Consider the following 25,356-nt stretch of genomic DNA (forward strand, 5'->3'; position numbering starts at 1 on the left):
GAGAAGATGGAGAAATTGTTTTTCTTTTTTTAATTTTTCCACATACGAGAAAATTGGATGACCCTCGGACCACAATCTGATTTTTAATAAAATATACATTTAGATAGGGGTATTAGCCCAAAAGCACACAGGCTAAAAGATTTCATCAATTAACAGAGAGCTATAATTTAGAAATATATAGGCTATAGTTGTAAGTAACAAGTCAGGATTGCATATAAAGTGCCCAATAATAGCTGTGCTCATAATAAACAGGTTAGGTCTCACCCAAATCTGATGAAGTCATGTTACGAACTATGGCGCATCACAGGTGGCATTGGCAGGAAATATAAGATATATGAGGTACATTACGATCTGCTCACTGCTGGGGACTGCTTTGTCTGGGGGTTTCCAACTGGATAGCCAGAAAATAGTATTGAGACGTTCCCCCCGACATAGCCTTTCCATTGAGTGATGCACAAGGAATCTACGATATGAAAGTTTTGAAGGGTTTGACTTCTTTTCTGTCAGTGTCACATAATGTAGTAGACTACGCTATAGTGTTCATCAAGAAAGACAACACCACTGGAAAAAAAGGTTAAATAGAGCTCAAAATTTAATATGTTCGACTTTGTTTGCCTCATTTAGGGGAGTGACAACATTTTTAGAGCGTTAGAATACCATATTCAACTGGACCGTTCTAACTGGGAGCAGAATGTCATGTGAACCATCCTTAAAGAAGCACTCCTCCACCCATCCAAGTTTTTAATGTTCTTAATATATTGCAATCATCATATTATATAACACTGTGTACTTACAATTGCTCATTTTACCTTTCTAACCAGCTAATTCTGCTCTTTTCTCTGCTCTATGTAGAAACAGGAAGTCTCTTGTCCCTGCATGAGTCATCTCCCTCTTCAACTCCTGACCCAGCTGCTCCCTGCTCCCCCCTACCAGGGACTTTGCAGTGACTCATACAGGGAAAATTTACCTCCTTTTTCTACATAGCGCTTAGAAGGATTCAGTTTTTAATCACATGATATCATAGACTTAATGGAAAAGAGAAGAATTAGCTGGATAGAAAGGCAAAATGAGCAATTGTAAGTACACAGTGCTATATAATATGATGACCGCAATATATGAAGAGGATAAAAGCTTTCATGGGAGGAGTGCTTCTTTAAGGGGGATTCAACTACTTGAAGTCGTATTGTGGTTTGAAATATTTATCAGCTATCAACTGAATAGGTGATAAATATTGGACCCCAATAGTCACCAGAATTGGGACCTAAATCCTCTGTTCACCCCAGACAAGAAGGCACACAAGAGCAGAGTTTTAGCATGCTTCTTGTCACATGATGTATTAGCTATAGTAACCGTCCTCCATTTTGGTAATTGGTGGGAGTCAGAACTCTACTAGTCTAGCATTTATCATTATCACCTAACCAGTAGATAGATTATAATTCCTGGAATATCGTTTAGTTGAATTTGTCGCAGTATCAGACACACAAGGTTAAGGCAATTCTCCTGTGGAATACAGAATACAGTATGTGTAGAAATAATAATAGTTGAAGGCCAGGTTACTGGTTGGTACATATTGTATTGTACAAAGAATATTGAGCTGTTATTCCGCACCTCCCTTGCTTACCAGATGTGTGGGTAGACGGTGGAACTGCTCAGTGATTTGGAGATGGAAAGCCGCCTGCAGGACAGCACAATTTACAATCAGACAATCAAAATCCCTGCTTCACGTTGGCCATATTGTGATTAGAAAGGTCTCCTTTAATGTGTGCAGAGCTGGAAAGTTATTTTAAAGGACCTCCTTCTGCTAGTTTGGCATTGGAAAATGTCAATGCTCACATTCTCGGCATCTTCCTCACTAAAATAGAAACCCCCCATGGTTATATATTCCAGGGAACATGCTACATAGAGGTGGATGTTGTGATACCTGTTGTGTATGAGGAATGGAGTACTTGCTATCCTGGCATAACATCAAGGCCTTTCCATCTGTCCTTGGGGTTAAAATATTCGGGACATGCATCATGTCTTTGGAATTGTTGATTCCCACTGGCAGCGGCCTGTACTAGTAATTAAACTGCTGAAAGTTATCTTGCTAATGAGCGTGTTGAAGCGGTTGAAGAGAGAATTGTACATGAAACACAGAGAGACTGGGGAATGTCATTTATAATGTGTGCAGGAGATGGGGAATTGTAGACTGAAGGTTGGATACAGTAATGAGAACCATTATACCAGACAGTACTATGTCACACAGTGCCCAGGACACTGGCATGGTAGACAGAGTAAGTGGTAGGTCTCTGTCGTCATAGAGCTCGTACGTAGTGATGAGCGCAAGTGCTCGTTACTCGAGTTTGCTGAGGGTGCTCGGGTATGCACTGAGTATACCTATGAAACATGCGGCTGCGGGGACGCGAACATGTCACTCGAGCGCCCGCGCTGCTCAGTGCATACCCCAGCACCCTCGGCAAACTCCAGTAACAAGCACTTGCGCTCATCACTACTCGTATGCTCTAAGAACATCTCAGCTAGCATGATACAAGGTGATCATGGCCCAACTTGAACGACCTTTGTGCCTTGAAAGGCAGAGTGGCCTTGAAGTTCCATATTTATGCCCATTCTCTGTCGGTTTTACATCTTAGACATTGAGAGGTGATTTTGTAACAGGAATGTAGCACATTAGGGAGCACAGTGCACAATATGAGGCAAGCTCAGGCTGGTGTAACTGTCAGCTGGTACATCAGTTTCTACATGTGCCCTAGTGTTTAGGAACATTCCTTTTTTATGTAAGCATATGGATGACATACCCTTATGCTGGCTATACACTTGGATTAAAATTGTCTGAACCCTCCAACCATAGAGGTAAGTGTAAAGGAGACAGAATATAGCTATACACTTGGATCAAAATTGGCTGAACCCATCAACCATGGAGGTAGGTGAAAAGGAGGCAGGATATAAACAGCTGTAAGATATCCTAAGATATCCTGAACCCATTGATTGCAGCGATCAGGTGATGCTCTATGGGGGAAACCCAACCACGGTACATAAGATACATAAGCAAGTTAAAGGGTTGTTTAAGACCATAGGTCCCCATACACATCAGCTAGCTGTTGGCTGAATGATTGTTCAGCCAGCAGCTATCTCTCCAAATTTTCACATACACAGGATCATTTGGCTCTGACAAGCACTCCTGTGAAGCAGTCAGACTCCTTTGCTAATGGACCATTTCCAGGGGTACCAAAAGGATCAGCCGTTGGAATTTCAACATGCTGATCCCTCTCTCCCGTGTCGAAGGGTTCGGCAGACTTTAACTTAGTTTGAAAGATGACCCTTTTTTGTTAATGTGCTGTTTAAATCCAGTCCCTGCTAGAGCTGATCTTGGGGTTAAAGGTGTTGGACCTCCATTGACCTGATATTAGTTACCTATCCTTAAGGCGCAGTCAGACTGCCATATAAATTGGACTGAGATCATAATAACGTAATGCTTGGACTGGCCATCGGCTCTCCCGACCCAAGCGTGATAGCTTCATATATTTCTATGTAGTTGTCACACTCAGATCGGGAGAGCCGCTGGCCAGTCCAAGCAGTACAATCTCAGTCCGATTTATATGGCCATCTGACTACGCCCTATATGGGTTATTGTTATGAGCAATGGACATCACCTTTAAAAGAGAGGTAGAATATGGACCGCTGTAAGACACCATGAATCACAAGGGAAGGGCATCCACTAGGAATTTAGAATTCTTTCCATTACCCACAAATTTTTTTCAGCTATTTCTCTATTTCTATAATATTTTGGACTTTATTTACTTTTTTTTTTTTTCAAATCATTGGGGTATGTAAATTGTCAGTCTCAAAGTCTTTTTTATTAATATTCACCCATGTGTGTATTGACTATTTCATTACATTTATTAAAAATGGATCATGCAGAAAAAGCCGTTAATCACCCCATAAGCTAATTCTCTAACAAAGGATATGACACATCTCATATGTGGTAAGCGGATACAATAAGTTGCTCACTTCCTAGTCAAACATGTTTAATAAACCTACACTAAGCGAAAAAAAACCCCATAGAATAGACTTAAAGTCAATAGAATAACACGTATTAATGTGCTATAGACCGTATCAAACCAGTCCAGGCTGTGCTTGCCCAGGGCTGTGTAAAATATTTTCAGAAGGGAATAGAAATTGTTGCATGAAGCATAAAAAGTATGTATTACATGCAGAAGACAATTCACCCTCTATTTGTTCAGTCATATTCTGCATAAATTCACCCCTAGAAATGCAACACGTAGGCTGGCAGGAGTCCATTTATAGATAATTGTGTCTTTTCCTACTAGTCACTCAGTTACCTGCCCACTCAATGCAGATGAATTCCTGAAGAGTTGCTTTAGACGTGAATACAATGTATCAATTCAGATGAGTCTGCCATGTACACACAGACTGGGTATACTAGGAATGCTAATATTATTGAATGGCATCATCCATTGTATTGCTGTAGAGGTTTATATGTATAATACAGACAGAAAGCAGCAAAACCAAGATGTTACACATATGGAAAAAAGGAGTCAAGAAACGTGTAAATCAGATCAGAATTTTCATTAAACCTCAGATTCCTCAATGTACCATCCTTCTACTCTCTCAAGCAGCTTCATCAACTCATCACTTGAAATGGCTTTCCTAGAGGTCTATCTATCTATCTATCTATATAGGTTTGCTGGTACCCGTGGCAAAAATTCAGTTTGGCGCCCTCCTCCTCAAGCACATATGCGATTTGCACACTTAGCCAAGTAGCTGCTCTCCCTAATTCCCTAATGTTCAGTGAAATACTGAGAGACGCAGGATGAGAAGCTCATTGTCACGTGACCGTAAGCATAAAAATTGCATATGAGTGAAGTGGCCATGTGATGACTGCTGGAACCAGCAAGCAGAGCTGAATCCTGACAGTGAGTATATTACACGCTGTTAGGATTGGCTACAGCAGGGGTGGGCAATTAATTTTCTAGAGGGGCCACATGACAGACCATGACTGTTGTGGAGGGCCGAACCAATAGGCTGAAATTAACTCTGCTCAACATTAATATTAACATATTAATATTAATTATGATTACTTTATATTAATATTAATTGTATCACTTAATATTGAGCAGAATTAAGTATGCTGACGTCCCCCTATATACTGTTTGAGCCCCCACATAGTCTCCCCGTGATCATCATGAGACCCACATAGCCTCCCCGTGATCAGCATGAGACCCATATAGCTTCCCTGTGATCAGCATGAGACCCACATAGCCTCTACATGTCTAGCACAAGACCCCCGTAGCATCCCCATGTCGAGCACAAGACCCCATAGCCTCCTCATGTCTAGTATGAGACCCCCATAGCCTCCCCATGTCTAGCATGAGACCCATATGGCCTCCCCATGTCCAGCATGAGGCCCTCATAGCCTCCACATGTCTAGCATGAAACCCCATAACCTCCCCATGTCTAGCATGAGGCCCCTATAGCCTCCTCATGTCTAGTATGAGACCCCCATAGCCTCCCCATGTCTAGCATGAGACCCACATAGCCTCCCCATGTCTAGCACGAGACCCCCATAGCCTCCCCATGTCCAGCACGAGGCCCCCATAGCCTCCTCATGTCTAGCTTGAGACCCCCATAGCCTCCCCATGTCTAACATGAGACCCACATAGCCTCCCCATATCCAGCATGAGTCCATCATAGACTCCCCATGTCCAGCATGAGACCAACATAGCCTCCCCATGTCTAGCATGAGACCCACATAGCCTCCCCATGTGTAGCATGAGGCCCCCATAGTCTCCCCATGTCCAGAATGAGACCCACATAGCCTTCCCATGTCTAGCATTCTAGCATGAGACCCAAATAGCCTCCCCGTGTCCAGCATGAGTCCCACATAGCTTCCCCATGTCCAGCATGAGACCCACATAGCCTCCCCATGTCTAGCATGAGACCCACAAAGCCTCCCCATGTCTAGCAGGAGACCCACATAGCCTCCCCATGTCTAGCATGAGACCCACATAGCTTCCCCATGTCTAGCATGAGACCCACATAGCCTTCCCATGTCCAGCATGAGACCCACATAGCCTCCCCATGTCTAGCAGGAGACGCACATAGCCTCCCCATGTCCAGCATGAGACCCACATAGCCTCCCCATGTCCAACATGAGGCCCACATAGCCTCCCCATGTCCAACATGAGGCCCCCATAGCCTCCCCATGTCCAACCAAACATCCCATACACATGAAAAAAAACAAACACATACTCACCTGGTTCCCGTTCCTACGCTGTGCCTCTGCTCCTGTCTCCGGTGCTCAGTGCACAGCTTAAGCGTCATTGTGTCAACTTGGTGGAAGAAGGGGCCGGCGTCGCCATCTTCCGCCAATGCAGTCACCGCTGTCTGCATTCTGGGGATGCACATAAATGTGACAGTGGGCGGTGACGGACAGACGGGGGAGGGCGCAGTGTGGCTCATAGGCCACTGTTTTCAGCCAACGGCTATATCGTTCCGCGGGCCGGACGGGAACAGCCAAAGGGCCGGATGTGGCCCGCGGGCTGCACTTTGCCCAGGTCTGGGCTACAGGGTTTTATTTTATAATTAAAGGGCTTGTCCAGGGTTGAGATAAAAGTCTGCAGTCACTCTAAGTGACTGCAGGCTTCTGAATACTCACAGCACATGCACTGCACACTTTTAGGATTGTTCCTTGCCGGTGGCAAAAGTTGACGGTCATGTCAGCACAAGGATGTGATTGGCATACTTCTGGCTACATTCATTGAGTGAGACCACACGTCTAGTCGGCACGTGACCACATGTATGCAAATCATCGGCACCAAAGAATCCTGACAGCGTGCAGTGCGCACTATGAGAATTCAGAAGTCTCCAGTCACATAGAATGCCTACAGACTCATCACAATCTTGGACAACCTCTTTAATGCTCCTAACATAAATAAAAGTATGAGACTTAGTATCACAAAAAAACTTTTACATCCAAATACCTGATAGATGACTTTGTCTCTCATTGGAGCCATTCTCTTTCTTTTCTTCATCTTGTCCAGACTCCATGATGAGTTTTCCCATCCACCGTTTGTCTCTGCAGACTTCATCTTCTTCAGTCTTCTGCAGCACATCCCAACACGACGCTGTTAAAGATAGCAGTGTCATTATAATCCTCCTGAACAAAAAGATCTGCCCTACGCTGAGCAACTGAATAAATAATTGTGCTTCACTATATTCCCTGAACAAAATATCACCTCCACTCTGACCTTTTTATGGTACATGCTCTCCACACTGCCCTCTCCTTCCATACTGGGCCCCCTCTTCACTCTGTCCTCTCACAATGTGTCCCCCTTACAGGGCACAGTCTCTATACTGTGATCCCTCATCACACTCCCCCTCCTTGGCTTACTGTCCCCTCCTGGCTGTTCCCTTACACTGTCCCCCCATGCTAACCAAACACGCTACTCAGTCTCTATTCTGTGCCCACTCACACTTTTCTCCTCCCATACTGTCTCCTCACACTATTCCCCTCAAAAGTCTCCTCACACATTTCCCCCTCCCTCCTCATACTGTTTTCTCTCACATTCACACTGTGAACCATACTGTCTTCTCATATATTTACCCCCTCGCTCTCCATATGCTTCCTCACACATCTCCCCATCTCTCCATTCTGTGTCTGCACACATCCCATCACCCTCGCTCCCCATACTGTGTCCGCATACATTTTTCCCCTCGCTACTCCTACTGTGTTCGCACCCATCCCCAGCCTCACCATACTGTATCTGCACCCATACCCCTACTGTCTCCCCATACTGTGTCCACATACAGACCTCACCTTTCGTCCTCATACTGCGTTCGCACCCACCCTCCCCATTCTGTGTCCGTACTAATCCCCTACTCACCATACTGTGTCTGCACCCTTGCCTCCTTATACATTTTCCCCCTCACTCCTCATACTGTGTAAAATGCAAACCAGATGGGATGGCATGTTGGGTAAAAGTGACTGGAATGTGGAATATATCACCAACAGTGTCACCAGCAAAGGTCCTCCACACTATAACACTTCCCATGCTGTGCTCCATGGTGGCCACCATACATACACAAACCATCTTTGTACCTTTTTTGCATCTCACAAAGACATTGCAGTTGGCACCAAAAATCTCAAAATTTGACCTATTAGAACACAGTACAGATTTCCGATGATCTAATGTCCAATCATTGCGTTGCTTGTGTAATGTGGTGCGGAGCGGTAGGCATGGGCGAGGTACTCATCTTTTATGCCCTGGCATGTTACATGAAGGTGGGGGTCCTGACTGGGTGTGTGGACTTTTGCTGTGGGGGCTCTACTCCCTTGCAGGACGCATGTAATCAATGATTTTGGTTTGCCAGGACCAGATGTTTGACTGTTTAATGAGGTCTAAGGGGTAACGTTTCTCCTTGTGGAGAGTGACATACAGGCTCTGGCATGCCAAGGTAAGGAGGCTTATTCACTGTGCAATGCTCCTCTGGGAAATTTTATATGCAAATTGCCTCTTCAGAGAAAAAAAGGACTTGAACTCTATAGCGCCACTTATTGGAAGCAGCAATCCTACAAGTCACTATTGACTCTTTAAGGAGTCATGCAATACGACTTAGGATAGAAGCCAAATCAGAATCTCAGTTTGCAGACACGGTGTTTCGGGGTATTGCCCCTCGTCAGTGCAAAGTATGAGAACTGATTTGGCTAGATGAGAGGCTCTGGACTGAGGTCTAAGGGATAACGTTTCTCATTGCGGAAAGTGACATTTCAATGAGGGAGACGACCAATCAAAAATAAACTTTTTACTCAATGATAACTTGGGAGGGATTATATACAGTAGTTAAGAGGGCACACAACTTGATGGCACACAACTTTACTGTACAATACGGAGCATTTTCCATACACAGTTTCAATTCCTTCCACTTTGTTCGTTTGTCCTATACTTCAATTTTCCTTTCTACTTCACCTCAGTCCAGCTAGTACTACAGTCCAGGTAACAAGAGTCCTATTTTCAATCCGCGCTTGTGCATGTTCTTTTCCCCTCTAGGGAACTATATTGCCAGTATGACTGGTACTTATCTTCTCTATCTCTGACCGGAGCACTCTCTCCGTCATAGGTACTCTGCCCCATCTAGGCCCGGGCTGTTACCTCTGTGAGTTATAAACTCTGGGCCATACTGCTAGGTGTAATAACCCAGGACCCGTCTCCAATCGATCACTCTGTTATTTCGGTCACTTCTCTCTCCTGCTGTCTGCTAGGATCTCGCTATCCTTTGTCTCTGTCTCTTCTCTCATTAGGGACACCAACATCATGTGGCACGGCTCACACACTCTAGGCCCTTTCTGAACTCCTGACAGGAAACAAACTATCTCTGTCCCTGCAGCTTAGCCCTCCAACTCTGGGCTTGTCCCAACCAGTAACTCTTACTTTCACTAATGTCAAACAACAAACATCATTGACACCGTTAACACATAGCACAATTTACATTATGGAGTATCACAATATACTTGTTCTTCAAGGGAGAACGTTGGGCAATATGTCCATCTCCTTACACTTGGTCCAAACAAGCCTCTTTTTCTTGTTTGCGGTCCTCAGTAGTGCCTTCTTTGCAGCAATTCGACCATAAAGGCCAGCTTCTCGCAGTATCCTTTAGACAGATGATATCTAGGTGTGTCTTCCTTTCCTGGGATGGTCCTCATGAGAGGCAGTTTAATAATAGAGATTGATGGTTGTCATATTTGGACTTGAAGATATCTTCAAGGTTCTAGCATTTTTCTATCTTAAAATAATGATGGACTGCCTCTTCTCTTTGATTAGTTGTGTGGTTGTTGTCATAGTCTGTCTTAGAACGGTTGTGGAAAAGGGTTGAGCACTGTATGGGGCTGTGCACCAACACTGCCTCTGCAAAATACACCTGATGTTTGCAACTTGATGAGGCATACCTGTTCATTGGAAGCCATTCTGGGTGACTACCTGATGAAGTAGAGCTGCTTGGGAGAGGGCTGCAGCAAAAAGGTGTATTTCCCGACAAGCCCTCAAAGAGGGTGGTCTTTGAACTTAAAACTGTGAAAAACTTTTAAGATTAAGGTAAAATAAGCAACAAATTAGTCAGTCTCCCCAACTGCCACAGTGTCTGTAATTCTTGGTACATCTGGATGAATTACGGGCACAGCTCTCTCTGGACAGACATGTGACTAAAGCAGCCAATCCACAGTGATAATCTGTGAGATGTGATTGACTGCAGTGGTCAGATGTTTGTCCAGAGAAAGTCAGAAGTGCAAACATTGCTGGAAGACCCAAGACCTGTCAGAATGGGAGAGGCAGGAGCTCAATAAGTTAAGTTTTTTTTATTTTATTACTTATTTATTCTAACTGTTTGTGGCCAGAAAAATCCTTTTAGCATAAAGGTTAAGTGTGTGCACTGCCAACGACATCTGTCTTTGGGATTGCATTACACACAATGGTCATGGAATAAAAAAAAAATCCATATTGTAGTTACTATATCAACACATTCCCACTAAAATCTGAAAGTCCTAAAACCTAATGCATGAGTGCGAAATCTTGCTCATTGGTTATGTTTGCCTGGCACAGCTACAAGGTATAAACTGTGTAGATATCCTACAATCTGAAGCAATTAGTACAAAGCGCTGTCGAATTTGGCTACAGCTACATTAAAGGAAATCTATCACCATGTTTTTGCTATGAAATCTGAGAGCAGCATGATGTAGGGGCAGAGAGCCTTATTCTAGTGATGTATCACTTTCTGGACTGCTTGCTACAGCTTTGATAGAATCCCTGTTTTCTCCTTGTAGATGTAAACGTGCTCAGAATGCTGAGCTCTGTATAATCCCGTCCACACTCCTGATTGGTAGCTTCCTGTGTGCAGTGTATATTATTATTATTATTTATTTATATAGCGCCATTGATTCCATGGTGCAGTAAATATTGTAAATAATACTGTACTAAATGTAAAAAATACTGTAAATAAATGTATATTGTCATCAAGCTGCCAATCAGTGGTGGGGGTGGGGTTACACAGATTAGCCTGACTGCCATGCACATGAGACCTAGTCAGGCAGTGATAATCTCCTGCTGATATAAACTGATTGTCTTGAAACAACAACACACAGCCTAATAAGTGACACATCCCTGGAATCAGGATCTATTGCTCTACATGATGCTACTCTCAGGTTAAATAGAAACCAGCTGACAGATTCCCATTAATACTGAAGACAATAATGATAATATGCATGCGATTGCCAAAGAAAGAATGTGCTGCCAGCGTGAAGATTAATCTGAGAGTTGTTGGAGAGAGGCAGTCCCTGGAACAGCGCTACTTTTGAGGGAAGTCCCAGGGCAGCACTCAGCCATTTGCAGCTGTTCAACAGGGGGCGGTCTGGTTGGCCTAAAGGGAGGAGAAGCCTGTCTGTCTGAGCATTGCTGCAAAGGGGCAGTGTCCACATGCAGGGGGAATATGTTGGCCATTATGTTAGGAACAGATCTGTGTAATTGCTGGCCGTAGCCAAAGCTTCTGTTATTGCACTGTGAATGTGAATATTATCTGCAGCCGCTGTTGCCATAGATCAGTCATAAAATAAAAGGTTTCTGTTTAATAAAACCAATTCCAGTGACTGTAACATAATTGCCATTACATCTACAACTTTGCAGCTTGCCAATGCGATCATTGAAATTCAATGACCAATCCCATCAAATCTCCTAAAATCCCTTCAAACTTTCCATCTGATGCGTATTAAAATGCCAACATAAATAGACGGATCAGCAGTCATTCTCAAGCGGCAATAAGCCAATGGGGCCGGTTATCACTCAGGAGAATGATTTCATCTTGTACTATGTGTCCTTTTTTCTTTTCATACCAGATTTGTTCATGTAAACTCAGATGGCTCAGTTCTGTTTTTTTTTCTTTTCCTTTTATTTTCCGATCTGAGCTTACGTCCAGCAGAATCTAAGGCTTTGAAATTCATAAGCTCATCCTTAGGACTTGGGTTTATTCCAGTTGTTCTGAGTCAGAGATGCACCAAGCCCAAGAATAAAATGTATTATTTTATTTGCTTTATGTTAGAGGAGACTTTTGATCTCATTAGTATTATATTCAGTATGTGCTTGTAAAGCATGAATAGTTGAGTAATACAGAAACAAATTTCATAATAATGTACAGTATGTCAGACTGCAGAGTGTGCCATCGCTTATCAAAGTCTTACTCGATTTTTTCTATTAGTCAGTAACAATCTTTTTTTTATTTTTTATTCTCCCATTGGAAAGTTATGAATATTTGTAATATACTTCAATAACTTATTGTGCATCCATGTCCACAAAACACTAAACTCTAGTGTTGTTTCAGTGCAAAGTTTATGCTCCTTTAGAAGCTCCTTTCAACTGGTGCTCAGCAAAGACTCTAAGGCTATGTTCACACTAGGTGTTTTTTTTCTGCAGCAAAACCTGACCTCTTGGCAGGAGAGCAGCTGCGTCAAAACCGCAGGTTTTGGTGCATTTTTGACAAATTTTTGCTGTGTTTTCAGGATCCCAAAGTTCAGCTTTGCTTCCACCACAGGAGCATGAACACAGGTCATCAATGTAAGACATATGTGAACCCATATTAACCAGAATTACAAATGTAATAGTGGAGGAGGTGAATTGTTCAGGGATGTTTTATCTAAGACACTGGCAGTGCATCCAGTTTGTAGGACACTGTTTATTTTCACACTATGGTCTGCCATTGAGTTGCTCAGGTATTGTTCAATCTCACACCTAGCTCAGTCAATGTTTACATCGTACACATCACTAATCTAATTAAACTGTCCTAATCCAAACTGCCATCTCAGGTGACCAAGACAAGATGGTAAAATCACAAAAATAAATGAGTTTCATATTGAGTTTCTACTTGCTTTTTTCACTAAAAACGCAGCACAACCTGATAGCTATGTGCACACTATGCATTTTTTCACCACCCATTACTTTCAATGCATGAAAAACGCAGAAAAAATGCTGAAAGAAGTGACATGCTCTATTGCGCAAAAAAACATGCAAAGAACAAAATACTGATGACACAAAAACCAATGTGTGTGCATGAGATTTCTGGAATCTCATAGACTTTGCTGGTACTGTAAAACATAGCTGTAAAATTGCCTAGTGTGAGCATAGTCTTACTGTTAGGTGTCAGTCTGGTGCTGGATTTGAAATGGGTCCAGGACCTTCTGTTGTCTCCCATTTCAGCCCAGCTGATGATGATGCTGCTCAGCCCCAACGCCTAGCTGGTCCGCAAGCCCTGTTTGTCTGCTAGGTAGTTGTGCCTAGCAATGTTAAGCCTGGGTTGCAGAGTGAGACAGGGCTTGTGGAATCTAAGTCCAGGTTTTGCCACACTGAGCATGTCCGTGACCCGGTGACCTGGCACCGCCTGATTGGTTCACGGGTAACGTCACCAATAGCGCGTCGGTGGGCAGGGCTTAGTCTTTAAAAGGCCCGCCCACAAAGATGGCGACGCGCTCAGATCATTTGAGCTGGTTGTTTGTGGTGTGCACGCTGAAACTCTTGGGCTCGTCTAAGAGCCATAGCTTTATGCAGGCAGGTAGCCATATAGAGCATGTCTGCTCAGTCTGGTTGCACGCCGGCTGAGTGCACGAATACCCGGCGGGTATCACACCCACATACTAGCGCCGACTGCTATAGCGTAGCGCCTGTACCGAAGACAGGGCTACTGCTCCTAGTCCGGTCACACGTCTCCCTGCGGTTCTTGGAGATTGTGTGAACCGCTTTAGCGCCAATCCCCATAGCGTAGCGCCTGTATCAAAGACAGGGCTACTGCTGTTCCCACGGTCGCACGTCTCCCTGTGGTTCTTAGTGATTGTGCGAACCGTCTTACCCTTCCGTGTGCCTTAACACGAAGGGTTAAGATAATTGTTAGGTGCGTCGCCGGTCGCTCTCTCCTCCGTGCAGTTAACGGAGATAGAGCGTACCGCTTTACCCGGTCCGGTGTGCGGTTAACACGGATGGGTTATCTGTTTAGTTGTCGCTTTTCCTTTCCACCCGGAAAGTGTTCGGCAGCAGTCCATTAGGCTGCATTGCGGACCCCGGGGTCGGTTGCATTCCATTTAAATAAAGTTGTCTGCAACTGCCCTCCTAACAGTATCTGAGCGCCAGGGTCTTGCCGAACATGGCCGACAACCAGCAACTGCAGCGTTACGCACAGCAACTGGAGGCCAGACTTAGAACTCTGGAATAAACTGCTCCAGTTGCTGATATCACTGCAGTAGCTTCCCAGGCGGCTACTCTAGCAGCCAACATTATAAACTCGGCTGCGGTGAATACTGCAACCACTGCAAGTGCCCCATTACCCCGGTTTGCTCTCCCGGAGAAATTTTCTGGGGACAGTAAACTCTGTAGGGGGTTTATTAACGTATGCTCCATTCATTTGGAGATGATGGAGGCACGGTTCCCCTCCGAAAGAGCCAAAGTGGGATATATCATCTCATTGCTTTCCCACAGGGCTCTGGAGTGGGCTACTCCTCTCTGGGAGCGGAATGACCCGGTGGTAGTAAACGCGGGTCTTTTCCTTAAGACCCTAAAAAGTGTTTTCCTGGGTCCTCAGGTCACACATGATACGGCTCTTAAGCTTCTTGCGTTGGTCCAGGGTTCGGCCACCGCCAGTCACTATGCCGTCCAGTTCAGAACCCTAGCGGCTGAACTGGATTGGTCAGAGCGGTCCCTTATTCCGGTGTTCTGTAGGGGTCTGGCTGGGCATATTAAGGATGCCTTATCTATCAGAGAGATTCCAACCTCTCTGGAGGAGTTAATATCTCTCGCTGACCGTATTGACTTGCGTCATGCGGAACATAAGTTAGAGCTGGAGGTTGCCAGACCTCAGCATCTGTTGGCACCAGGTGTCTTTAAACCCAAGACTCTCGACCCGGAGCCTGAGGCTATGGATATATCCCGGACTGAGTCTAGTTCCTCTCGTTCCTGACCCGCACATCTCTTGGAGCACCCTGTAAATAAGGGTTCCAGGCAGTCGGTAAAACGAGTACGTCTTACCAGCGTTGGAGGAGGTGTATTAAAGTTCGGGACTTCTTCCTCCAAATTATCTTTTGATGTGACATTGTCCCTTGGTAAATCTACAACTGCTGCCAAGGCGTGGGTGGACTCTGGTGCTGAGGGCAATTTTTTATCATCTGCATTGACCCAGAGGCACGCCATCCCTATTGAGTTACTCTCCAGACCAATGAACATTAGTGTTGTCAATGGTTCACTCCTGGACACGCAAATCACCCACCAGTCGATTCCCCTCACCATGTCATTCCCTCAGGGCCACCGGGAGGTCATCTCATTTCTTATTATTCCTGGTGGTTTAGGCGAGGTGTTATTGGGTCTCCCCTGGCTACGTTGTCATACTCCACACATTGACTGGAATACGGGGAGAATTTCTTCCTGGAGTGAGAATTGTGCGTCACAGTGTATGGTCAAAGTCACCCGGAGGGTAGTCTCTGACCCTTCTATCATTTCGACATCCGGGACCCGATACTTGTCTGATTTTGTCGCTAAGAACTCTCAGAAAGAGAGGGTGGCTGCAGTGTCCTCCAACCCGATTCCGTCGGGGAGGACGTTTGTGTCCCCTAATCTACGGAGTATGGTGCTCTCCTGGGCTCATGCTCCTAAGATCGGAGCTCACCTGGGGGTCAAACGTACCACTAAGTCCCTTCTACGGTCCTATTGGTGGCCCCGGTGGCGCCAGGATGTCAAGGACTTTGTTCTCGCGTGTCCCGTCTGTGCGAGAGATAAATTTTTTTGCCAGAGACCAGCGGGTCCTTCCTCCCTGTCACCCATGAAGGATCCTACGCATAGAGAACCAGTTGTCACTGCTTCCCATCCTAAAAGAGGGTACCCTGTACATCGGAGGGGTCACTGTTTCGTGAATCCTCTCTGTGACCCGTTGGACCACATCCTTGCCCCCCGGCTCATGGAGGAAAATGAGCATCCAGTGGAGGGGGATAATATTAGGCATCGGTCTGGTGCTGGATTTGAAATGGGTCCAGGACCGTCTGTGGTCTCCCATTTCAGTCCAGCCTGGGCTGATGTTGCTCAGCATCGCCATCAGCCCCAACGCCAAGCTGGTCCACGAGCCCTGTTTGTCTCCCAGGTAGTTGTGCCTAGCAATGTTAAGCCTGGGTTGCAGAGTGAGACAGGGCTTGTGGAATCTAAGTCCAGATTTTGCTGCTCTGAGCATGTCCGTGACCTGGCGGCTCATGATTGGTGGGTTGGCACCCACCTGACCCGGTGACCTGGCACCGCCTGATTGGTTCACGGGTAACTTCACCAATAGCGCGTCAGTGGGCAGGGCTTAGTCTTTAAAAGGCCCGCCCACAAAGATGGTGACGCACTCAGATCATTTGAGCTGGTTGTTTGTGGTGAGCACGCTGAAACTCTTGGGCTCGTCTAAGAGCCATAGCTTTATGCAGGCAGGTAGCCATATAGAGCGGGTCTGCTCAGTCCAGTAGCACGCCGGCTGAGTGCACGAATACCCGGCAGGTATCACACCCACATACTAGCGCCGACTGCTATAGCGTAGCGCCTGTACCGAAGACAGGGCTACTGCTCCTAGTCCGGTCACACGTCTCCCTGCGGTTCTTGGAGATTGTGTGAACCGCTTTAGCACCAATCCCCATAGCGTAGCGCCTATATCAAAGACAGGGCTACTGCTGTTCCCACGGTCGCACGTCTCCCTGCGGTTCTTGGAGATTGTGCAAACCGTCTTACCCTTCCGTGTGCCTTAACACGAAGGGTTAAGATAATTGTTAGGTGCGTCGCCGGTCGTTCTCTCCTCCGTGCAGTTAACGGAGATAGAGCGTACCGCTTTACCCGGTCCGGAGTGCTGTTAACACGGACGGGTTATCTGTTTAGTTGTCGCTTTTCCTTTCCACCTGGAAAGTGTTCGGCAGCAGTCCATTAGGCTGCATTGCGGACCCCGGGGTCGGTTGCGTTCCATTTAAATAAAGTTGTCTGCAACCGCCCTCCTAACACTTACACTATATTCAAACAGTCTGTGTACTAAATTTTCCCTGTCTGAGCCTCTCTGCCACCCACCCCAGTACTTAAACAGGGGAATTCCCATAAACAGACTGTATAAATGTAGTGTAGAGATCTTTGCTGAGCAGCAATTGAAAGCAGCTACAAAAGAAAAATAAATTCTGCATTGAAACAGCACTGCAACATGATGTTTGGGAGATAAGGACACAAAATAAGGAAATTAGATATATATATAAAAAATCATAACGTTGAAATGCCTGTGAGATAATATATTAAAAAAAATTAGTTTAGTCATTCTTTAAGGATGGCGATTAAAATGAGCGTCAGAGTCTTGTAGTTTTGTAACATGTTCAAATTAGAATAGAAATTGACAACAATGGATTTGTTACAATCTATTCCATTTAATTGATCTTCTCAAGTGGCTTATAAGACAATAATCACCAATACAAATCAGTCTGTTAAAATCATACTTGCTTTTACAGTAAATAGATTCTAAATTGTATATTAATTGTGTATTTCAATTGTGTATTAATTCTTATATTTCTTAAAGAGAAAACATCAGTTTGAAAATGTCATCCCATATACGAGCAACAAAGTGCAGGAAAAGCTAAACAAATTGATTTATAGGTTTGAGGGAAAAGATTCAGTAAATCGTGTATTGAATTAATTGATAGAGAGCAAAATTCATGATTTCATCAATTATGGTAAATTATTGAAATCCTAAATTCCCAAAGCAGCCCCACACCATCACACTATTACCACCATGTTTCACTTTTGGAACTGTGTTCTATGAGGGAATGATGGATTTCCAGATATACTGAGACTCATGTCTTTCAAAATTTCCCGTCTTTGATTCATCAGTCCACAGAAGACTATCCCAGGTCATGAGGGTCACCAAGATGAGCCTTTATGAGATGAGCCTTTGTGGTCTTCAGGTGGGTTTGGTTGTGACCTACTGGGTGAGCCGTCATTGCACTCTGTGTGAAATTGTGGTTGGCTAGTCATGGGAAGGTTCACTGCAATTCTAGGTTTTGTCACTATGGTTCAATAACCTGACTTTTCGCAATGGCTTTGTAACCCGTTCCAGACTAATAGATTTCACCTGATGTACTTACTTTGCAAACCCATATCAGAATAGCTGTATAATCATTTTTGAAAGTTTCCTTGCCTGATACTCAAGGAGCCTTTTATGAGTCCAGGTGTACCTTTACTTATAAAGTGCATATTTTACTTTCAGGATTATACAGGATTAGAGCCATTTGACAAGAATTATCAAAGTAAGTACACAGTCTTATCAGGTCTAAAAGATCTAATTAATATTTTTTGCAGTTTATATTGTAAAATCTGGTAAGAGGACTTCTCTACCACAATGAACTCAATAATAAAATAGTATGCAGTAAGTTCCTCCGAGTAGTGGTAGCAGGAATAAAGAATTTTATTAACATCAACATGGCTTTGCTAGGAATCTGGATCTCTTTGTCAGGAATACTAAGCTCTGATCACTATACAGAATTTAGAATTTAATCGACTATACGTCTATTAAATTCTATACATGGAAATTAGTTATCAGGAAAACCTCCCCTGTCTTGTAGTCGCAGATTATCACAGCAGATATGTTCTCTTAGGGGCGTTTCAGTGTTGCGTTGGCTCATTGGAAATGGACGACACAATGGGATGTATCTGCCATGTATCTCTGAGAGCGGGAACTCATTTTATGTTATCTCACATTTGAAGGCAGAGATAAGAGAAGGTCTGAATAACCGATCCAGGAGCAAACCATGGATTCATTTTACAATTCTTCTCCATGTTGTCCACGCTGTATCAGACATTAGTAAGCAGAACCATTACCTGCTGAGAATATCGGCTCTCTTCTATTGTTCGCACAGTATGAGACTGGCCTCTTGGGAATCGAATTCCCCGTGCTGTGATAATGAATCACTCAAAATATCCATCATCGTTCACTTAGGAAGAGTTAGGAAAAGACACATAAAATTGTTTAATGTCCAAGTAAAAAAAAAAAATAGAAATAATTGACAGTACAGCGGGTTTCTTGTTTCTTCACCTTGTGAAACCATGTAAATAAAAAGATAATGAGGGCCCATGATGGCAATTTACCCATCACGAAGAAGGTAGAAGCGGGCCAGGAGTCTGCTGCCTTTTATCTAATAAAAAATCACTCATATTTGGAGAAACCCGTTTGTATATCGCTGAGATTTGCAGCCGCACTGTGGAAAGTAATTTACGGTATAAGTGAGGATGTGGCGCTTGTGGTCACGCTATGCTTTTCTGGGTAAATATACATTAATATCGCAGATATCAAAGGATGGACGCCTTCTAATTATATTTAACGAACCCGGAGAGAGATCTCATTTCCAATTCAAAGCTATTAAATATGTTTTGGTGACAGGTTTGTAGAGAAGCGAGAAAGAAAAGATCTGTAACTGGCGGCAGCAGAAATGGGTTTAAAGGAAGATTCAATTTAAAGAACGTTTTGTAGACATAGATATCGGAGGTAAGAAAATTGACGTGTCCGAGACTCTGTAATAACATTGTTATGTTTGCCTACCGCGGGGCGTTCTCATGTTTATTACGGATACAGCAGGTTTATGGGAGGTTGACCTTCAGTTAGTCGCACCAAAATCCTTACACTATTAGTCGCAAGCACCTCGCTGTGACACGTATAGTCGACGTCCCGTCCCACAATGGAGGTAGGGGCACACGAGCTAAGAAGCGACCAAAAGGACAGTTACCTACCTTCCATACTTGCGGAAATATGATGAAAACAAACACACTTGAGGTCTACTGGACTCCACCCAACTAATTAAAGGTTAAGGATTGTCGTAAAGGACCCTTTCAGGAATAATTAAAAAAAAAAAAAGTTGCACATTTTTTAACTTTTTTTTGTAGAGCACCATTTTCGTGTGGAAGATAAATGTTTTGCTATTTCAATACCAGTAAGTTATTTTTAATTAAGACACAGGACCAGGTATAACCGTCCAAATTCACAAGTGTTTTTGATAGGTTTAAATACCAGTAACTGAAAGGTATCAGCTGGGCTGGAATTATAGTGGGTGCACTGGTTGCAATCCCACCCAGGACCTGAAGCCTAGAGGGACCCAGAAGGTCACTTTTGCTCATATAAGAAAACCAGTACTCTCAAAATGTTACTCTCATGTTATAAAATAAGGATAGGCATGTTAAAATAGGACAGTTTACAATTAACTTGATTCTCTTGGTATTTCATCTTTTCACTTTTATTGTTTACAGCTCAATGCCAAAAGTAGACAAGCACCCTTGTGTCTTAAGGCCCCCATACACATTAGACTAATATCGCCTGAACGTGCTGATATCGACAGTCCAATGTGTATGGGGGCGAGAGCCAACTGATGGTCGGGGCATTTCAGTCTTACTTGTCTGATTTCGAACTGCTTATTGCATTGTCCTCCCGGGGATAAGCTGCCAACCGACGTGTCAGCTGGTGGCTTTCTCGTAGAGAACTTAGGAGTGCTCCCCCAAAAGAGTGCTCCCGTGTATGGGAGAATCGAATGAGATGGCTTTCGGACAAACAAACTAAGCATCCTTCAGCCATCAAATGTGTATGGGCGGCTATACATTTGACACCGAGACAAGCCAGGATCTCTGGAAAGCTGATCTTATGACCTCCTGCACATTCTTTTCTGTAGGACTGCTCTTGGGCAATAGACCAAAAACAGTTCTATATTCCTCTGCCTGCTCACTTTACCAAGTCTCCCAAAAACCCTCTGCGGCCAACGTCCAGGCTGGTCAGTGAGTCTGCCGAACCCTTTGAAGGGCTTTTACTGTGTTCCCTCTCCCATATCTCCAAGCCTGCCAGCTGCATGGCATTTACAGTAGAAGCATAATGATTACAGGGGAATCTAGACAACCACTCGTTGCTATAATCCCTGCACTTCCGATAATACAAAGTCAAACAAGGCTGCCTTATATAGTAGCATTGGAGCTTACACTGTGCAGGCCAGCAGTGGGGTGATGGTACTGGTGTGAATTGTCAATCAAAGAGGAGCAACCTACCCCCGGTAATAAGGAAGCAGGCTAGCCGGCTGATGAGTGGTGCACTCCTGAAGAATGATCTTGAGACTTATGGTGCATTTGTACCTGCCCATACAGGCTGTTAAATGGTCACCGATCAGATACATGCAAACTGATTGGCAGTCGTTCACCAGAATTGTAAGTGCACAGAATGATTGTTAATACAATTGTTCTGTTCAAATAGAACAACATATTATCAGCATTATCTGTTTACCCAGAGTGATGTGCTGCCGAAAACAATGATCTTTGAAAATCATTACTCTCAACAAATATTTAGCTCATTTGTCGAGTGATTGGTAGCCTGTTTAGAAAGGACGATGATTGGGACAAAGCATTCCTATGAGCGCTCGTTCTCCGAATATCGGCCCGTACAAATGGGCCCTAAGCCTTTAAAAACCCTGACTAAAACACTTCAAATAGTTGGTGAACAGCATGTGAGTCAGTTCTATCCAGCTGATTTTAGGATTTTTGTGGAGCTTTTTTAAGTTGGCTGCTGTGAATACTTGCTGTTCAGTCTTTTGAACGCTTTTTTTCCACTTCAGGTTTTGAAAAACGCCTGGTGGGAGAAAAAAGAGTGCATGTCACTTCTTTGAAGCATCTCTTGATGGAAAATGTTCCAAACTATACACTGTCCAATCAAAAGGCTGCAAACGAAAAAAAAAAACGCTTCTGGAAAAAAAACATCCAAAACACTTCAAAAACTCTTCGAAAACCACTTCAGGAAATGAGAAACTCCTCCAAGAGCTCCTTAAAGAAAGAGCATTTCCTGAAGACGATTTCACTAGAAAACTCATCGTTTTTCACATCCTCAAAGAAAACTGTTTGTGCATATAGCCTTCACGGGCGAAACATCTCCATTAAAACTGATTCAAAAATTCATCTAATGATGAATTCCTCCCCAAATAGGTTTATTTTTGTTAGTGTTATGTTTTTAGTGTTTTCCAACAAAATTGCAGCCAGATCAATCCGATCCGTCTATGATCACTCCTATCATGGTTCACCATCAACTAGAGAGGCCTTTGTGTGGGAGGCGCTGTTCTACATTATTAGTTTATGATACAATTTTATATATTTCCATTTTTTAAATGTCTTCTATTGTTCTTCCTCCCACTGTGTGTTCCCACTCTGTTCTCCTTTGTCTCTGCTCCTTTTGTTTTGGATGTTTTTGCAGTTTCTTAAATGTTTTTTCCTGGTATAATTGAATTTTTGTTTCCTACTACATTAGTTATCCTAACCGATTTGGATAATGATGCTATGTCTACATCTTGCTTCACATGGCAAAACTTAAGGTCCATTTATACCAACCTAAAGGTGGCATGATAGAACGTTGATCGGTAAACATTTTACAGATTAGCGGTTGTTTGAGTGCATTTTTATCAGGCAAATCATAGCACTTAGCAATCTATAGTAGATCGCTCAGTGTGCATAGGCTGACATGGTTCTCGCCAGCGCAAGTCCTGTTAACACAGAATGATACCCCACCGAGAATGATGATCCTTTACTCAGTGCAAAAGATCATTTCACCCTACGAATGAGCATTTTCAACAACACTGGTTCGCGGTTATCTTGCAGTAACAATGCCCCTTTAAACAACGATCTAAAGCAACTAATATATTTTCTGCTTTAAACTGATTTCATACAACCCCTATATGTGCCTCACCCTTGAGCAATTCACCATGGCTTACAGCGCTGTTCAGTAAGTCATGGCAAATGATAATAGACAAATTTATTAGGGTATGTCCATGTGACAAGTTCTCTATCTGCTACTGAGCTTCCTAAAAATATGCCCATCAGCAGAATCCATGCTTCTTCTGACAACCTGTCCACACGAACAGCTGAAATCCAAATGTTTATGACCGCAGCTATAGTATATGACAGCCTTGGCTGCAAACTACTATCCACAGTCTAGAATGATGGGAAGAAGCAGTGGTCATAACTATTGAAAACCATATGTCTTCAGTCTGGACAACTATCACCCAACCAAGTCATCTAATATAATTGGGTTATGGTCTTCAGATAGATTTTTTTTATAGACCACTCATACTGTGTCAATATATATCTGCCTCTGTATAGAAGATATGATGATTGTATACCTGTGCTACTCAATGTATAAATGAACGGTATTTCCATCATCCTTTATGCATAGTAAATGTGTGTGCTAAAGCCCACATATACAGAAGATGAAAGTCGTCTGAACTCGATATTTGTGGAAATGGCTAACCATCTGACGTGCATGGGGGCCTCTCAACTCTTCGATGATGTCGGGGGAGGGAAGGATTGGGCAGTTGAAATGTTATTGTTTTCAAGTCTACAGCAGTAGCTTTCTCCTCTGTATGTATTGAAACTAGATGAATGCTCGGGCAAGCCAAACACTTATATAGATATATGGTGGAATCCGGAGAGAGTGTGTACAGATAACGAGTCCGGAGAGAGTGTGTATGGATAACTTCAGCAGGGCTGCGCCAGGTAGGTGCGGAGCTTCAGACGGCAGAGACATAGGGAAGATAAGAGGATAAAAATGGTCCAGAGCAAGAGCCATAGTTCCTGGGGAGTGAAGAGTTAATGGCTTAGGTATTGTGGAAAGGGGGCTTTCTTCAAAGCCATGTGCCCTTCCTTGGCTTTATATTTATTTTACTTGCAGACATAGCGGTAATCTGCAGGTAAAAAGCTTTTTAATCATATTGGACTGGTTTACAGAAGAGTAGCTACAAGAAGAAAATTAACTTCAATTCTCCCTGCAGCCGCTTGCTTCCAGTCATCAGGGTCATGCAAGTGTCTGTAACAGTCAGCACTCACCATACAGTGAGTGTGTGGTTATCACTCCTCTTGTGCCTCTACTGACAACGTGTTCCTTCGTGTGCGTGCAGAGCGGGCTGTCAGGCAATGTGCAAGTGGAGTGATTAAACATGCTCACTGTGGAATTTAGCGCTGACTGTTACAGCTGTCTGCACTGCTCCGATGACTAGAAGCAAGCAGCTGCAGGGAGAATATAATTTTAGTTTTTTCCCTGTAGCTGCATTTCCAGTACACCAGCTTTTTACTTACATTTTATCACTCTGTTGGTAAATTGCAAATAGGTTTTAGTAAGTGACAGGTTTCCTTTAATTCCATCACCACTTCTCTGCAGTTTGTTATGAGGGCGCTTTTAATGTAAGCTTCTAAATACAGGAATCTACAACAGTCAGGCTTGATTAATAATTATAACTTTGAAAAGAAAGAAACTTTCTGCTTTATTTCTTTGGAGATCTAAATTTACAAGTAATAATTTCTATTTCTCAGTATTTTGCCATCAAGATTTAGCATATAATGGTCACTGATGAAGAGTACCACGGTATGTTATGCGTTACATATACCAGTGTCAGTACGGTATTGAGTCACCACCATTAAGTCACTGTGATATTCCAATCATTCTTGTGATTTCCTGGAAGAATGCTTAAGATTTATTATGGCTTTTTATGTCAAAATGTTACTTATCTTCGCAATTTTTTTTAATTGTGGCTTTAAAATTTCCTCTGTAAAACTTCTCCTTGAAGTGTCCCCATAGTTACATTTTCTAAGATTGGATAATTACAATGACGGAGAGTAATTTTTGTAAGAGAGATAGTCAAAAAAATAGACAAAAAGTGTCTCATAGAAAAATTATCAAGTAATAGCTAGCTGAGCACTTTATTTTATATTCATGAAGTTGAGAATACAGTATATGTACCTAGGCTGAACTTATAAGCCTGGATATGCTGCTCTTACTTATTATTATTTAGATTACAACTTAAAAAAAAAAGATTGCGGGACTCACCCATGATACATATTCAATTTAATTCTTTTATTGCATTAAAATAGTCATTATGACTTAGCAAAAGTGGTAGCTGCAGCTGTTTCACGACCTTCTGATGCTTCCTCTCAGCTGTGACCAAGAGGAAGTATCAAAGATGCGAAACAGCTGTAGGTGCCACTTTTTCCACATCTTTAAGGGAATCTGTCAGCAGGATTTCACATCTCAAGCTATTTATATGTGCATCAAGCTCTTTCAAAGACAAGTCCATCAATACCTTAGCCTAGACAGTCTGTTCCTCCAATACTGAGTAAACAGCATTTAAGTTGATAGGCTGAAAGATTATGGTAGATCCGAAGCCTCTGTCACTTCAGCTCTATTCCCTGCATAGCGCAGCCACCTCCTGCGTGACTGATGGCTTGTTTGTCTGAAGTTGCCTGAAGCAGAGAGACAGGGCATGTA

The 25,356-nt window shown here is 43.4% G+C and overlaps 1 protein-coding gene across 2 annotated transcripts in view; it reads left to right on the forward strand.

The window, feature by feature from the left end:
• ASIC2 (acid sensing ion channel subunit 2) overlaps positions 1–25,356 on the forward strand; it is a 999,936-nt gene that overhangs the window by 797,951 nt on the left and 176,629 nt on the right. The window lies entirely within an intron of this gene.

Source organism: Phyllobates terribilis, unplaced genomic scaffold (assembly GCF_046119375.1).
Source record: "Phyllobates terribilis strain yellow unplaced genomic scaffold, ASM4611937v1 Scaffold_5__5_contigs__length_657084704, whole genome shotgun sequence".
Lineage (NCBI taxonomy): Eukaryota > Metazoa > Chordata > Amphibia > Anura > Dendrobatidae > Phyllobates > Phyllobates terribilis.